We start from the raw sequence: 18,359 nt of genomic DNA on the forward strand, positions 1-18,359 counted from the left end.
ATCCCCCCTTATGTATTATAGATGGAGATCATATCCCCCCTTATGTATTATACATGGAGATCATATCCCCCCTTATGTATTATACATGGAGATCATATCCCCCTTATGTATTATAGATGGAGATCATATCCCCCCTTATGTATTATACATGGAGATCATATCCCCCTTATGTATTATAGATGGAGATCATATCCCCCCTTATGTATTATACATGGAGATCATATCCCCCCCTTATGTATTATACATGGAGATCATATCCCCCTTATGTATTATACATGGTGATCATATCCCCCCTTATGTATTATACATGGAGATCATATCCCCCCTTATGTATTATACATGGAGATCATATCCCCCCTTATGTATTATACATGGAGATCATATCCCCCCCTTATGTATTATACATTGATATCATATCCCCCTTATGTATTATACATGGAGATCATATCCCCCCTTATGTATTATACATGGAGATCATATCCCCCCTTATGTATTAGATATGGAGATCATATCCCCCCTTATGTATTATACATGGTGATCATATCCCCCCTTATGTATTATAGATGGAGATCATATCCCCCTTATGTATTATACATGGAGATCATATCCCCCTTATGTATTATATATGGAGATCATATCCCCCCTTATGTATTATACATGGAGATCATATCCCCCCCTTATGTATTATACATGGAGATCATATCCCCCTTATGTATTATACATGGAGATCATATTCCCCCTTATGTATTATACATGGAGATCATATCCCCCTTCTGTATTATACATGGAGATCATATCCCCCTTATGTATTATACATGGAGATCATATCCCCCCTTATGTATTAAACATGGAGATCATATCCCCCCCTTATGTATTATACATGGAGATCATATCCCCCCCTTATGTATTATACATGGAGATCATATCCCCCCTTATGTATTATACATAGAGATCATATCCCCCTTATGTATTATACATGGAGATCATATCCCCCCTTATGTATTATACATGGAGATCATATCCCCCCTTATGTATTATACATGGAGATCATATCCCCCTTATGTATTATACATGAAGATCATATCCCCTCTTATGTATTATACATGGAGATCATATCCCCCCTTATGTATTATACATGGAGATCATATCCCCCCTTATGTATTATACATGGTGATCATATCCCCCCTTATGTATTATACATGGAGATAATATCCCCCCTTATGTATTATACATGGAGATCATATCCCCCTTATGTATTATACATGGAGATCATATCCCCCCTTATGTATTATACATGGAGATCATATCCCCCCCTTATGTATTATACATGGTGATCATATCCCCCTTATGTATTATACATGGAGATCATATCCCCCTTATGTATTATACATGAAGATCATATCCCCCCTTATGTATTATACATGGAGATCATATCCCCCCTTATGTATTATACATGGAGATCATATCCCCCCTTATGTATTATACATGGAGATCATATCCCCCCCTTATGTATTATACATGGTGATCATATCCCCCTTATGTATTATACATGGAGATCATATCCCCCCTTATGTATTATACATGGAGATCATATTCCCCTTATGTATTATACATGGTGATCATATCCCCCTTTATGTATTATACATGAAGATCATATCCCCTCTTATGTATTATACATGGAGATCATATCCCCCCTTATGTATTATACATGGAGATCATATCCCCCCCTTATGTATTATACATGGTGATCATATCCCCCCTTATGTATTATACATGGAGATCATATCCCCCCTTATGTATTATACATGGAGATCATATCCCCCCTTATGTATTATACATGGAGATCATATCCCCCCTTATGTATTATACATGGAGATCATATCCCCCCTTATGTATTATACATGGAGATCATATCCCCCTTATGTATTATACATGGAGATCCTATCCCCCCCTTATGTATTATACATGAAGATCATATCCCCCTTATGTATTATACATGAAGATCATATCCCCTCTTATGTATTATACATGGAGATCATATCCCCCCTTATGTATTATACATGGAGATCATATCCCCCCTTATGTATTATACATGGAGATCATATCCCCCCTTATGTATTATACATGGTGATCATATCCCCCTTATGTATTATACATGGAGATCATATCCCCCCCTTATGTATTATACATGAAGATCATATCCCCCCTTATGTATTATACATGAAGATCATATCCCCTCTTATGTATTATACATGGAGATCATATCCCCCCTTATGTATTATACATGGTGATCATATCCCCCCTTATGTATTATACATGGAGATCATATCCCCCCTTATGTATTATACATGGGGATCATATCCCCCTTATGTATTATACATGGAGATCATATCCCCCCCTTATGTATTATACATGGGGATCATATCCCCCCTTATGTATTATACATGGAGATCATATCCCCCCTTTATGTATTATACATGGTGATCATATCCCCCTTATGTATTATACATGGAGATCATATCTTCCCTTATGTATTATACATGGAGATCATTTCCCCCGTTATGTATTATACATGGAGATCATATCCCCCCCTTATGTATTATACATGGAGATCATATCCCCCCTTATGTATTATACATGGAGATCATATCCCCCCTTATGTATTATACATGGAGATCATATCCCCCCTTATGTATTATACATGGAGATCATATCCCCCCTTATGTATTATACATGGAGATCATATCCCCCCTTATGTATTATACATGGAGATCATATCCCCCCTTATGTATTATACATGGTGATCATATCCCCCTTATGTATTATACATGGAGATCATATCCCCCCCTTATGTATTATACATGAAGATCATATCCCCCCTTATGTATAATACATGAAGATCATATCCCCTCTTATGTATTATACATGGAGATCATATCCCCCCCTTATGTATTATACATGGAGATCATATCCCCCCTTATGTATTATACATGGTGATCATATCCCCCCTTATGTATTATACATGGAGATCATATCCCCCCTTATGTATTATACATGGAGATCATATCCCCCCTTATGTATTATACATGGAGATCATATCCCCCCCTTATGTATTATACATGGAGATCATATCCCCCTTATGTATTATACATGGTGATCATATCCCCCCTTATGTATTATACATGGAGATCATATCCCCCCTTATTTATTATACATGGAGATCATATCCCCCTTATGTATTATACATGGAGATCATATCCCCCCCTTATGTATTATACATTGATATCATATCCCCCTTATGTATTATACATGGAGATCATATCCCCCCTTATGTATTATACATGGAGATCATATCCCCCCTTATGTATTATATATGGAGATCATATCCCCCCTTATGTATTATACATGGTGATCATATCCCCCCTTATGTATTATAGATGGAGATCATATCCCCCTTATGTATTATACATGGAGATCATATCCCCCTTATGTATTATATATGGAGATCATATCCCCCCTTATGTATTATACATGGAGATCATATCCCCCCCTTATGTATTATACATGGAGATCATATCCCCCCTTATGTATTATACATGGAGATCATATCCCCCCTTATGTATTATATATGGAGATCATATCCCCCCTTATGTATTATACATGGTGATCATATCCCCCTTATGTATTATATATGGAGATCATATCCCCCCTTATGTATTATACATGGAGATCATATCCCCCCCTTATGTATTATACATGGAGATCATTTCCCCCTTATGTATTATACATGGAGATCATATCCCCCCTTATGTATTATACATGGAGATCATATCCCCCTTATGTATTATACTTGGAGATCATATCCCCCCTTATGTATTATACATGGAGATCATATCCCCCCCTTATATATTATACATGGAGATCATATCCCCCCCTTATGTATTATACATGGAGATCATATCCCCCCTTATGTATTATACATAGAGATCATATCCCCCTTATGTATTATACATGGAGATCATATCCCCCCTTATGTATTATACATGGAGATCATATCCCCCCTTATGTATTATACATGGAGATCATATCCCCCTTATGTATTATACATGGAGATCATATCCCCCCTTATGTATTATACATGGAGATCATATCCCCCCCTTATGTATTATACATGGTGATCATATCCCCCTTATGTATTATACATGGAGATCATATCCACCTTATGTATTATACATGAAGATCATATCCCCCCTTATGTATTATACATGGAGATCATATCCCCCCTTATGTATTATACATGGAGATCATATCCCCCCCTTATGTATTATACATGAAGATCATATCCCCCTTATGTATTATACATGAATATCATATCCCCTCTTATGTATTATACATGGAGATCATATCCCCTCTTATGTATTATACATGGAGATCATATCCCCCCTTATGTATTATACATGGAGATCATATCCCCCCCTTATGTATTATACATGGTGATCATATCCCCCCTTATGTATTATACATGGAGATCATATCCCCCCTTATGTATTATACATGGAGATCATATCCCCCCTTATGTATTATACATGGAGATCATATCCCCCCTTATGTATTATACATGGAGATCATATCCCCCCTTATGTATTATACATGGAGATCATACCCCCCCCTTATGTATTATACATGGAGATCATATCCCCCTTATGTATTATACATGAAGATCATATCCCCTCTTATGTATCATACATGGAGATCATATCCCCCCTTATGTATTATACATGGAGATCATATTACCCCTTATGTATTATACATGGAGATAATATCACCCCTTATGTATTATACATGGAGATCATATACCCCCTTATGTATTATACATGGCGATCATATCCCCCCTATGTATTATACATGGAGATCATATCCCCCTTATGTATTATACATGGAGATCATATCCCCCCTTATGTGTTATACATGGAGATCATATCCCCCCTTATGTATTATACATGGAGATCATAGTCCCCTTATGTATTATACATGAAGATCATATCCCCTCTTATGTATTATACATGGAGATCATATCCCCCCTTATGTATTATACATGGAGATCATATCCCCCTTATGTATTATACATGAAGATCATATCCCCTCTTATGTATTATACATGGAGATCATATCCCCCCTTATGTATTATACATGGAGATCATATCCCCCCTTATGTATTATACATGGAGATCATATCCCCCTTATGTATTATACATGGAGATCATATCCCCCCTTATGTATTATACATGGAGATCATATCCCCCCCTTATGTATTATACATGGTGATCATATCCCCCCTTATGTATTATACATGGAGATCATATCCCCCTTATGTATTATACATGGAGATCATATCCCCCCTTATGTATTATACATGGAGATCATATCCCCCCCTTATGTATTATACATGGTGATCATATCCCCCCTTATGTATTATACATGGAGATCATATCCCCCCTTATGTATTATACATGGAGATCATATCCCCCCTTATGTATTATACATGGAGATCATATCCCCCCTTATGTATTATACATGGTGATCATATCCCCCTTATGTATTATACATGGAGATCATATCTTCCCTTATGTATTATACATGGAGATCATATCCCCCCCTTATGTATTATACATGGAGATCATATCCCCCCCTTATGTATTATACATGGAGATCATATCCCCCCTTATGTATTATACATGGAGATCATATCCCCCCTTATGTATTATACATGGAGATCATATCCCCCCCTTATGTATTATACATGGAGATCACATCCCCCCTCATGTATTATACATGGAGATCATATCCCCCCTTATGTATTATACATGGAGATCATATCCCCCCTTATGTATTATACATGGAGATCATATCCCCCCTTATGTATTATACATGGAGATCATATCCCCCCTTATGTATTATACATGGAGATCATAGAGGGGATCAGTTCCAATAATTGTCCCCCACCCCCACCATGCTGATCACCCTCCCCGTCCACATCTGATTAACCCAGCTGCCTGGCACCCGTGCTGGCCTGGATCCCGTACAGGAGGACTGGTGGTACCCCCTGATCCACGACCCTGTGAAGCACAGCAAGGGACCAGGGGGTTGACACTCCTAAGAGTGTTGACTTCAGAAAAAAAAACCTCAGTTTTCTATCCATTTACATTCGGATTGTTCCAGCCAGTAGACTTTACCTTACACATTAGCCGTGTGTGGGGAACTGTGTCCAAGTATACCACGTCCACCGCCACCCCTCTGTCCAAGTATACCACGTCCACCGCCACCCCTCGGTTCAAGTATACCACGTCCACCGCCACCCCTCTGTCCAAGTATACCACGTCCACCGCCACCCCTCTGTCCAAGTATACCACGTCCACCGCCACCCCTCTGTCCAAGTATACCACGTCCACCGCCCCCCCTCTGTCCAAGTATACCACATCCACCCCTCTGTTTAAGTATACCACGTCCACCGCCACCCCTCTGTCCAAGTATACCACGTCCACCGCCACCCCTCTGTCCAAGTATACCACGTCCACCGCCACCCCTCTGTCCAAGTATACCACATCCACCGCCACCCCTCTGTCCAAGTATACCACGTCCACCGCCACCCCTCTGTCCAAGTATACCACGTCCACCGCCACCCCTCTGTCCAAGTATACCACGTCCACCGCCCCCCCTCTGTCCAAGTATACCACATCCACCCCTCTGTCCAAGTATACCACATCCACCCCTCTGTTTAAGTATACCACGTCCACCGCCACCCCTCTGTCCAAGTATACTACGTCCACCGCCACCCCTCTGTCCAAGTATACCACATCCACCGCCACCCCTCTGTCCAAGTATACCACGTCCACCACCACCCCCCGGTCCAAGTATACCACGTTCACCGCCACCCCTCTGTCCAAGTATACCACGTCCACCGCCCCCCCTCTGTCCAAGTATACCACATCCACCCCTCTGTCCAAGTATACCACATCCACCCCTCTGTTTAAGTATACCACGTCCACCGCCACCCCTCTGTCCAAGTATACTACGTCCACCGCCACCCCTCTGTCCAAGTATACCACGTCCACCGCCACCCCTCTGTCCAAGTATACCACGTCCACCGCCACCCCCCGGTCCAAGTATACCACGTTCACCGCCCCCCCTCTGTCCAAGTATACCACGTCCACCGCCACCCCTCTGTCCAAGTACACCTCATCACACTCTCCATCAACTATGTCTTCCTTCACACTCGCTGTGAGATCACTTCTCACATAGAGACAGACACCACCACCTCTCCTATTAACATGTCTCTCCGAAAGAGAACCTAGCCAGGAATATGAAGTCATGTGAGGAATGAAGCCAAGATTCAGCAATACCAATTCAATCCTAGTTCTCTTCATTCACCGAACCTTCCAACTCACCTATTGTGCTGGGCAGACTTCTGGCATTGGGGAACAAACACTTTCATTCACTGACACCTTGTTCATTCACTGACACCTTGTTCATTCACTGACACCTTGTTCATTCACCGACACATTGTTCATTCACCGACACCTTGTTCACACGGATTTTCCATATTTTTTATTCTCATACAAATGATACCAATTCCACTGGTTGTTTGTAACATGGAACCTTCTTATCTGCCATAGCCCTCCCCCCATCTTTCCCCATTCCACCCCCCAATAAGTACTGACCCCGGTCTGATCTGTCTACCCCCTTATAATCAAATTCTCCCTCCCCTCCATCCTAGTTTATATACTCTTCCAGCCTTCCCATAAACCCCTCCCCCAGCACAGCAGACCCCCTTCCATTTAGGTGTAGACCATCTCTAGCATATCGGTTGCACCCCAATGAAAAGTCAGCCCAGTGCTCTAGAAACCCAAATCCTTCCCTCTTACACCAGGTCTTCAGCCATGCATGGAGTTCTCTAATCTCCCCGTCTCTCCTGAGTTGCACATGGCACAGGTAATATTTCAGAGAATATCTCCTTGGAGGTCCTTCCCTTCAACTTGCAGCCGAGTTCTTTACATTGACTCTTAAGGAGACTCCACCTTCCATGTATTCTGTCATTGGTTCCAACATGGAGCAAGACACATGGGTCATGCCCCGCCCCTCCCCGTAATTTATCAACTCGGCCCACCACATGCAGAACCGTGGCACCAGGGAGACAGCAAACCATTCGGTTGAGGCGATCCTGGCAACAAATTATTCTATCAGTCCTTCTGATTATAGTATCCCCTACTACCACCAGCTGTGTAGGCCTTCCTGCACTACAATCCCCCCCCAGTCTAGGCCTTCCTGCACTACAATCCCCCCCCCAGTCTAGGCCTTCCTGCACTACAATCCCCCCCCAGTCTAGGCCTTCCTGCACTACAATCCCCCCCCCCAGTCTAGACCTTCCTGCACTACAATCCCCCCCCAGTCTAGACCTTCCTGCACTACCCTCACCACCCCTCCCAGATGGTCTGCCCTCCCGGCTGTTAGAGATAGCAGTGACATCCAGGGCTGCCACCCCTGAGCTTGTCACCCCCACATCTTCACCCAGCTTGGCAAATCTGTTTGGGTTCACAAACCCAGGGCCAGCCTTCCTTTTCTGTGAGCCCCGACCACTCCCTCTCATTACAATAACCCATCTTCCTACCTGATAATCCTGATTAGACCCTCCGCCCTCCACATCAATCCCATTAGCTACCCGCTCAGAGAGCAGAAGACCCCTTTCAAGGTTGTTGGTTCTTCCCGGTGTTGCAACTTTCTCCTCCAGACCTCTAACGTGAGATTCCAGAAGGGCAACCGGCTCACATCTGTCACAGCGGAATCCATCCGGGAGCTGTTGCTCCATTGTTGTATACACGCGGCACACTGCGCACGGCCCAAACCCTTCCACATGCGGCCCAAACCCTTCCGCATGTGCACGGCACAAACCCTTCCACACGCGGCCCAAACCCTTCCACCCCGCTAGACCTCATGTCCCAGGTACAGTATTAGCAGGAAATATCAGTTGTCACATACAGGTCAGTAGACTCCGGTTATAATCTCCTGTTTCCAACTCCAGTTTTTTAACTCCACTTATCAAATGTCCAGAGTGAGCTCTACAGAAAGTTATATAGACCTGTATCGCCTGAGACCAATTAACCCCGCCCCTTAATTAGCAGACTACAGGAAGACAAGGAAAGGAAAAAAAAATGCTATTTAAAAAGTGACAGAAAAAAGGATGTAAATATAGTAAAAGCTTTCAGCAAGACCCAAAGAAGAAAATAAAACAACTACAAGCACCAGCAGTCACCAGCAGACAAAAGTAAAACTTTTTCACTCACCACTCAAATTTCCCACTCTTCTTAGCTATCAGCCAGCAAAAAATGCCGGACGTTGTGAAAAGAAACTTTTACTAAAAGTTAATAGCGTGGTTTTAAAGACATCTTTGCAAGAAATAGAAAAAAAGATAATAAAATATATTAACCATTAGCCGCCTGGCCTATAGCCGTTTGGCGGCCGCAAAAATGCTTCAGCTTTCCGGGTGCACGCCATTTAGCGTGCTCCCGCACATGCGCAGTTCGCACGGTTGTAGAGCCGCGCAGCGGCGCGATCTGTCACCGGCCGTGTACCTCGGACACGGCCGATGACAGATCTGAGTACCGCCCCCGTTGCTGCTACCATGTGACCTGCTGTGACCAATCACAGCAGGTCACATGACAGTTGTATACAATGGATGGCTTCATTCATGCCATCCATTGTATACTAGTGCCTAGCTGTGAATGGTCACAGCGATCACATGCACATGTCATGTGATTAGCTGTGGCCAAATCACAGCTAAGCACAAAAAAAAAAAAAAAACCCTGAATGAATCGATTTCATTCTGGTAAATGCTTGCTTATAGGAAAGTAATTCTTTACTATAAGCAAATTGTGTAAAAACAAAATACTGATCACTTCCCCAAAGTAGTACAATGTTACTATGGTAACATTATACTACTTTGGTCATAGTAAAATCTGAAAAAAAAATCTTAAAAAAAAAAATATATATATATATATATATTTTTTTTTCATACTGTCACCAGTCAGTGTCCCTGTTCACCGCCATGCCAGTTATATGATGACGCTGTACTGCACTGGTGACAGGATGGAAAAAAAAAATAATGAAAATAATTTTTTTCATTTTTTCATTTTCCGAAAAATTATGACAAAAAAAATACAACTTCAAAAAACTCGCCATTCTTCTTATGAAATACGTCAGACTGTCTACTCTGCAAAAAGGGGTCATTTGGGGGATATCTGTACCGTCCTGACATTTGGGGGATATCTGTACCGTCCTGACATTTGGGGGATATCTGTACCGTCCTGACATTTGGGGGGATATCTGTACTCTCCTGACATTTGGGGGATATCTGTACCGCCCTGACATTTGGGGGATATCTGTACTGTCCTGACATTTGGGGGATATCTGTACTGTTCTGACATTTGGGGGATATCTGTACCGTCCTGACATTTGGGGGGATATCTGTACCGTTCTGACATTTGGGGGAATATCTGTACCGTCCTGACATTTGGGGGGATATCTGTACCGTTCTGACATTTGGGGGGATATCTGTACTCTCCTGACATTTGGGGGATATCTGTACCGTCCTGACATTTGGGGGATATCTGTACCGTCCTGACATTTGGGGGATATCTGTACCGTCCTGACATTTGGGGGATATCTGTACCGTCCTGACATTTGGGGGATATCTGTACCGTCCTGACATTTGGGGGGTATCTGTACCGTCCTGACATTTGGGGGGTATCTGTACCGTTCTGACATTTGGGGGATATCTGTACCGTCCTGACATTTGGGGGATATCTGTACCGTTCTGACATTTGGGGGATATCTGTACTGTTCTGACATTTGGGGGATATCTGTACTGTTCTGACATTTGGGGGATATCTGTACTGTCCTGACATTTGGGGGATATCTGTACTGTCCTGACATTTGGGGGATATCTGTACCGTTCTGACATTTGGGGGGTATCTGTACCGTTCTGACATTTGGGGGATATCTGTACTGTCCTGACATTTGGGGGATATCTGTACTGTTCTGACATTCTTGGACCTCAAGAAATGAGATTGGCTGTCAGTACTTCAGGATTGATCAATATTCAGATCTATACCATAGTTTGTGAACTCTATAACTTCCCTACAAACTAAAAAATACATCCTAATTTGGGTTATTTTCACCAAAGACATGTAGCAGAATACATCTCGGCCTAAATTTATGAAGAACAATTATTTATTTGTAAACTTTTATAACAGAAACAAAGAAAAACGTGTTTTTTTTTCAAAATTTTTGGTCTTTTTTTGTTAATTTAGCAAAAAATAAAAACCCCGGTGGTGATTAAATACCACCAAAAGAAAGCACTAGTTGTGTGAAGAAAATGGTAACATTTTAGTTTGGGTACAATGTTGTATGACCGCGCAATTGTCACTCAAAGTGTGAGAGCGCTGAAACGTGAAAAATGGCCTCGGCAGGAAGGGGGTAAAATTGCCCGGTATAGAAGGGGTTAATATAATAAACAAAATTCCCAAACCTACAGCCTGGACTGTGCTGTGTGTACTTACCTGAGATCACCCCCAGGAGGAGGATTATGGGCTCCATGCTATCTCCAGGTAGGTGAACGAATTACTGATGCCGTGTGAGTGATGGAACAAACCAAACTCTACAAGACAGGAAACTGAACCTCCTTCACAGCCACAAGAGGTTAGTGACCGGATGTAATCTGTACTGTAATCTGTGTCTTTTTCAATTCTCTAAATCAATTCACACCTTCGCTCAAGTTCCCGGCACATGGGCACTATTAATATATATATATATACACATACACAGTATTCCCAGAAGTGAGTCCCCCCCCCCTCACATTTTTGTAAATATTCTATTCTATCTCCTCATGTGACAACACTGAAGAAATTGCACTTTGTTACAATGTGACGTAGTCAGTGTACAGCTTGTTAAACATGTAAATTTGCTGTCCCCTCAAAATGTGAGACTGAACATAGCCTCTCTGTCTTCTCGCAGGTCCTCCAGGGTAGGTTCTCCTTCATCGCCAAACACAAAATGATCTGTAAGGCTCTCCCACAGCAATCCAGGGCCACCAAAGTCATATCCCTCCGGAGAGCATTCTGTTGTCACCCCTAAATATTCCTGCTGTGCGTACCATTGCAGACCCCGATATCGGTTGTCCAGCTCTATCTCCTGCTGGACCAGCCTGTCCAACTCAGTCACCCATTGCTCCTGGGGTCGCTCTCCCAGGAATGGCATCCATAACATCCGATGGTCCCTGGCCCGTTCCCCTGGGGTTGGATAGCACTTGCCCTTGTACATACCAGCAGCCTGGACGGCTCCTCTCCAAAGCACCACCCAAATCCGCTGCCTGAGCTCCAGGTACTGATCCACAGACACAGTCCTGGGGTATGTTGCAAGAACGATCCGCAGCAGCCACGGGAACTCTGATGCCAGGTCCATATCTCCACTGGGGTGACCGACATCTCCTTTCCTGTTCTTGAATCCCGGTGGTGGTTTGGACGTGTTCACAGTTTGGAAGCACAATCCCACCGCTGCCACCAATGTAACGGAACCGACCCCAGACTGCGCTGAGTACTTCCGTTAGGATACCATATCCCCGTTCAAATACCGACCACAGACACCACAGCCGACCATACAAGACTAGACGACACCAGTCTTGAAGTAATCCAGGAGGTAGACTAGTTTATTGGAACACAGATACAAGATATATACACTCAGGGGACAATCCCTCCTCCCTGCATAATGACACAGGGCGGGGCAATCTACATTTACAACAAGAGACACGCAGGTATTCAAACTTCACACCAGCAGACAGTCCCATCAGGAGGGAGGGCTGCTGGAGACCCCCCCCCCAAATCTCCAATCCTGGGTCCAGGTTTTGAGAGCAGCCAGCACACTGATTGTGCAGGTGTGTGCAGGCCTTTTTGTAGAGGCTCCAACCATGATTCTGGGCTCCACCCCGGCAGACAGGAGTCAGGAGGGCTCCACCCCGGCAGACAGGAGGTCGCTGCCTTGGAGTCAGGTGGGCTTCACCTAGTAGAGGTGGAAGCCAGAGTAGCTGTGTGCTAGAGGCTCGCTGGGTGCAAAACAATCATTTTGGATAGAGTCTGCAGGAGACAGATGCAAATCGGTGTACAAGCCAGGAGGCTGAATATTTGTTGCATTTGTTGGATGGTGGATACCTCTGTGTGGGAAACATTTTGTTATTGAACTTTCGTTTAAATAAAATTGGGCTAAAAGGCCTTTAAAAAGAAGAAGCGAGTTGATTTAATTATTAGGAGTTGTTCAGTGTCTCACCGGTTGCTGGTCTGCTATGTTCCCCTAACTTGTGGGGAGTTCTAGAAATATAGTGGGAGGAAGAGCAGGGCAGGAAGCTTGAAAAAAAAATTATGGATCTCCAGCCAATCCCTGGGCAGGTGTGTCCAATAGTTGGAGGGAAAGTCCATAAATATTCTGAGGCCTGGCAGCCTGGGTGAGTTCTAAGGTCCAGCCTACTGACTGGGAGGACCCCTGTGCTGGGGGCTCTGCCAGCTAGGAAAGGGCTGTGCCACCCCAGATTTTAGCTGTGCCCCCCCCCAAAGCTAACCCTAACCTGCCACTATAGTACCCTAACCTGCCACTATACTTCCATAACCCACCACTATAATGCCCTTACCCGCCACTATGCCGCCCTAACCTGGCACTATACCACCCCAACCCGGCACTATACCACCCCAACCCGGCACTATACCGCCCCAACCCGCCACTATACCGTCCCAACCCGCCACTATGCCGCCCCAACCCGCCACTATGCCGCCCCAACCCGCCACTATACCGCCCCAACCCGCCACTATGCCGCCCCAACCCGCCACTATGCCGTCCCAACCCGCCACTATGCCGCCCCAACCCGCCACTATGCCGCCCCAACCCGCCACTATGCCGCCCCAACCCGCCACTATACCGCCCCAACCCGCCACTATACCGCCCCAACCCGCCACTATGCCGCCCCAACCCGCCACTATGCCGCCCCAACCCGCCACTATACCGCCCCAACCCGCCACTATGCCGCCCCAACCCGCCACTATACCGCCCTAATCTGACACTATACCGCCCCAACCCGCCACTATACCGTCCCAACCCGCCACTATGCCGCCCCAACCCGCCACTATACCGCCCCAACCCGCCACTATACCGCCCCAACCCGCCACTATGCCGCCCCAACCCGCCACTATACCGCCCTAATCTGACACTATGTTGCCCTAATCTGATACTATACCACCTAATCATATACTGTACACCCTAGTTTGACACTATACTGCCCTTGATTGACAATCTACTGATCTCAGATATGCTTTGTGTGGGGAGGAGGAGCTCTGCTGCCTGTGCCCAGGCTGTGTGCAGTGCAGGGATAGGAGAAGCAGCTGTGCCCCTGTCCTCTGCCCTGACAGCAGTGACCCCCTGTCCTCTGCCCTGACAGCAGTGACCCCCTGTCCTCTGCCTCCCTGACATTTTTTACTGCACCCCTACATTGCAAACGCTAGATCCAGACCCCCTAGGAGTCCTTGAGGAAGATGTTACACAGGCTATCCCCCCTTCAGTCTATTATGAATGCTGCTGCTTGACTCATACACCTTACCAACCGATCAGTGACTGCTGCCCCTCTCTGCCAATCCCTCCACAGGTCTCCATTCAGTGTCCTCCACCCCTCTCTGCCAATCCCTCCACTGGTCTCCATTCAGTGTCCTCCATCCCTCTCTGCCAATCCCTCCACTGGCCTCTATTCAGTGTCCTCCACCCCTCTCTACCAATCCCTCCACTGGTGTCCACTTAGTGTCCTCCACCCCTCTCTGCCAATCCTTCCACTGGCCTCCACTCAGTGTCCTCCACCCCTCTCTGCCAATCCCTCCACTGGCCTCCACTCAGTGTCCTCCACCCCTCTCTGCCAATCCCTGCACTGGCCTCCATTCAGTGTCCTCCACCCCTCTCTGCCAATCCCTCCACTGGCCTCCACTCAGTGTCCTCCACCCCTCTCTGCCAATCCCTCCACTGGCCTCCACTCAGTGTCCTCCACCGCTCTCTGCCAATCCCTCCACTGGTCTCCATTCAGTGTCCTCCACCCCTCTCTGCCAATCCCTGCACTGGCCTCCATTCAGTGTCCTCCACCCCTCTCTGCCAATCCCTGCACTGGCCTCCATTCAGTGTCCTCCACCCCTCTCTACCAATCCCTCCACTGGCCTCCACCCCTCTCTGCCAATCCCTCCACTGGTGTCTACTTAGTGTCCTCCACCCCTCTCTGCCAATCCTTCCACTGGCCTCCACTCAGTGTCCTCCACCCCTTTCTACCAATCCCTCCACTGGCCTCCACTCAGTGTCCTCCACCCCTCTCTACCAATCCCTCCACTGGCCTCCACTCAGTGTCCTCCACCCCTCTCTGCCAATCCCTCCACTGGTCTCCACTAACCCGACATATAAAATTCAAAATACAAACCACAGCTTACAAAGCCATCCACAACACTGCCCCCAGCTACATCGCCAACCTCATCCACAGATACCACCCAAATCGCCCACTCCGCTCCTCCCATGATATCCTCCTCTCTAGCTCCCTCATCACCTCCTCCCACGCTTGCCTCCAGGACTTCTCCAGAGCCTCTCCCATCCTCTGGAACTCCCTACCACAGCATGTCCGGTCAGCCCCCACCCTGTCTGCCTTTAGGCGATCTTTGAAAACTCACTTCTTCAGGGAAGCCCACCCCACCCCCACCCCCACCTAAGAACTGTACTTGGATCACCTCCGCCAGATCATCCCCCGCAGTTATCACCTTTTGTATCACCTCCCCCTTCCTTTAGATTGTAAGCTCCACGAGCCGGGCCCTCCTATTCCTTCTGTACTGAAATGTATTGTAATTGTACCGCCCCCCTTATATTGTACAGCGCTGCGCAAACTGTCGGCGTCATAAATGCTGTATAATAATAATAATAATAATAATAATGTCGGGGTCCCTGCTGGAGGAGCAGGGTAGGACAACTTTTTGAAATGTGTCTTAGAAAGTGTCCTTACTTTTTAAAGAGACAGATCAAATTTAAATACAAAAATTCTGGGGGGGGGGGCATGGCTTAGCACAGCAAGGGGTAAGACATGTCTAGCTGCAGTTCTGCACGGTATTGGTCCTTTCCTTTATCCTGCGGCAATGCAGTGGCATTCATCCTGCTCCAAAAGCAGTACATTGAGAGACACTCTGCCCCCTTGGCCCTTCGTGTTGCTTCCAAACCTTGCCTCTATGGTCTTTGGCCAACTGGAAGAGTCATGCGAAGAGTGTTGAAACCATGCTGGAAGATGGAGATCCTGAAACACAAGACTGCAATCCATCTCCATTGGACGCGGTAAAAGTACTCGCAGCTATTTCTACTTGCTAGAATACTTAGACCATTGGCAGTGGTGGAGGAGGGGAGGGCAAGCCACTGCTGTACAAATGACATATTAAAGTGGTGGTAAAGGCTAAAGGTTTTTTACCTTCATGTACTCTATGCATGGGCTGCCCCCCCCCCCCCACAGCCCCTCCCTTATACTTACCTGAGCCCCATCTAGATCCGGCGATGTGCACTGGAGCCTCGGCTGTTCGGGGTCACTCTCTCCTCATTGGCTAAAACACAGCAGTGGGAGCCATTTGCAGCCAGTGAGCCAATGAGGAGAGAGTGGGGGACTGGGCCGAGCCACGACTCTATGTGTCTTATGGAGAGAGCACGCACCAGTGCCCCCAATAGCAAGTGGCTTGCTATTGGGGGCACTGGTCAATGGGGAGGAGCCAGGAACTCGAGGAGAAGAGGATTGGGGCTGCTATGTGCAAAGCCATTACACAGATGGTGTTTTTTAAACAAATCTTTAGAATAACTATAAAGGAAGGGGGAAGGTAAAAAGCCAAAATCCACAGTGGGAGTCCAAAATATACACCTTACAGGGCACTACCATGGATCACCAAGCTACTGTTAGAATTCACGGAGCACCATACAGCCAACATTACCCCCCCCCAAAAAAAAAAAAAACAAAAAAACAGTTTACTATGCTTCCGTTATGAATGAACACAGTGAGTGACTGGTACTGATCACTCACCGTGTGGGTTCAGGAAAGGAAGGGGCTGGTAAATGTGACATAATTACCAGGCCCCTCTCCCATTCTCCATCTTGAAGGGTCCTATAGTGTGCTTGCGGCTGTCGGTGAGATGGAAATGAGGGAAGCTGGCAGCACTGTGGGGGTGGAGGCACACAGAGGATGCCTGGGCAGTGGGGGGGAAACAGGGAAGGTGATGGGTCTTGTGGGGGGGGGGGCAATTACTGTAACCAATCCTCTTTATGGCTCTCTCTGCAACAGCTGAAAGCCAGCGGGAGGAAGAGAAGGAGCCAGCTGCTGCAGAGAGTCATACAGGGGATCAGTTACAGTAATTGCCCCCCACCCCCACCGTGCTGATCACCCTCCCCGCCCACATCTGCTTCACCCAGCTGCCTGGGCACCCCTGCTGGCCTGGGCCAGGTACAGGAGGACTGGTGGTACCCCCTTACCCACGACCCTATGAAGCACCGCAGGGGACCAGGGGGGTGACACTCCTAGGAGTGTTGGCTTCAGAAAAAAAACCTCTACCTGGCGATTCCTGTACTCAGTAGTATGGATGGGAGAAGAGCTGTGCAAATACTTCTCAGTTTACAGGCACATCGTTTATGGTGACGTTGGCAATAAATTTGCTTTGAAGAGGAACTGAACTGTGGAAGCTGTTCCCAAAAACAGGAAAGCGGAGGGTAAAGGACCCGTCACCAGGATTACGTGAGGTCTCCCTGCAGCTGATTGTTCCTCCTTAGACTTACTAGGAGTTTTTCTGTCCTTTGTCGCTGTGTGGAGGTGGCCATCTTGGTATAGGCTTTGCTTCCTTCAGTTAGAGTCTCCAGCAAGGAGAACAATGAGCGGGACCAGGGGAGAACTGACAGCTTATGGGTCCCCTGGGAAATAGGGGATCATGGGGCCCCTGTGTCCTTGATCACACTCAAAGCACTACCAAAAAAGCCTATAAAAAAAAGGTAGCAGGGGCATTTCATGGGGCCCCCTACTGACCCTGGGCCCTCGGGCAGTGCCCAAGTGCTCTAATGGTCAATCCGCCCCTGAGCAGGACATGAGTCCCATCACCAAATCTTCTACAGCCTTTAGTCAGAGGCAGCCGTACTTTGGGGCCCATGTTGATGGGCTTTTGTTCATCCTGATGGGTTTTGCATTCCTTTACGAGACTGAAAATGCAAAACCCACTTAAAGCAGGTCAACTGCA

At 46.2% G+C, this 18,359-nt stretch overlaps 1 protein-coding gene across 1 annotated transcript in view; it reads right to left on the bottom strand.

Moving 5' to 3' along the window:
* The window catches only part of LOC149427728 (junctional adhesion molecule A-like), a 46,695-nt gene that overhangs the window by 13,946 nt on the left and 14,390 nt on the right, over window positions 1-18,359 (bottom strand). The gene's annotated exons all lie outside the window — the stretch shown is intronic.

The sequence above is a fragment of the Staurois parvus genome, unplaced genomic scaffold, assembly GCF_062004578.1.
Source record: "Staurois parvus isolate SC_StPar_1 unplaced genomic scaffold, SC_StPar_1.0 ptg003538l, whole genome shotgun sequence".
Taxonomy (NCBI): Eukaryota; Metazoa; Chordata; class Amphibia; order Anura; family Ranidae; genus Staurois; species Staurois parvus.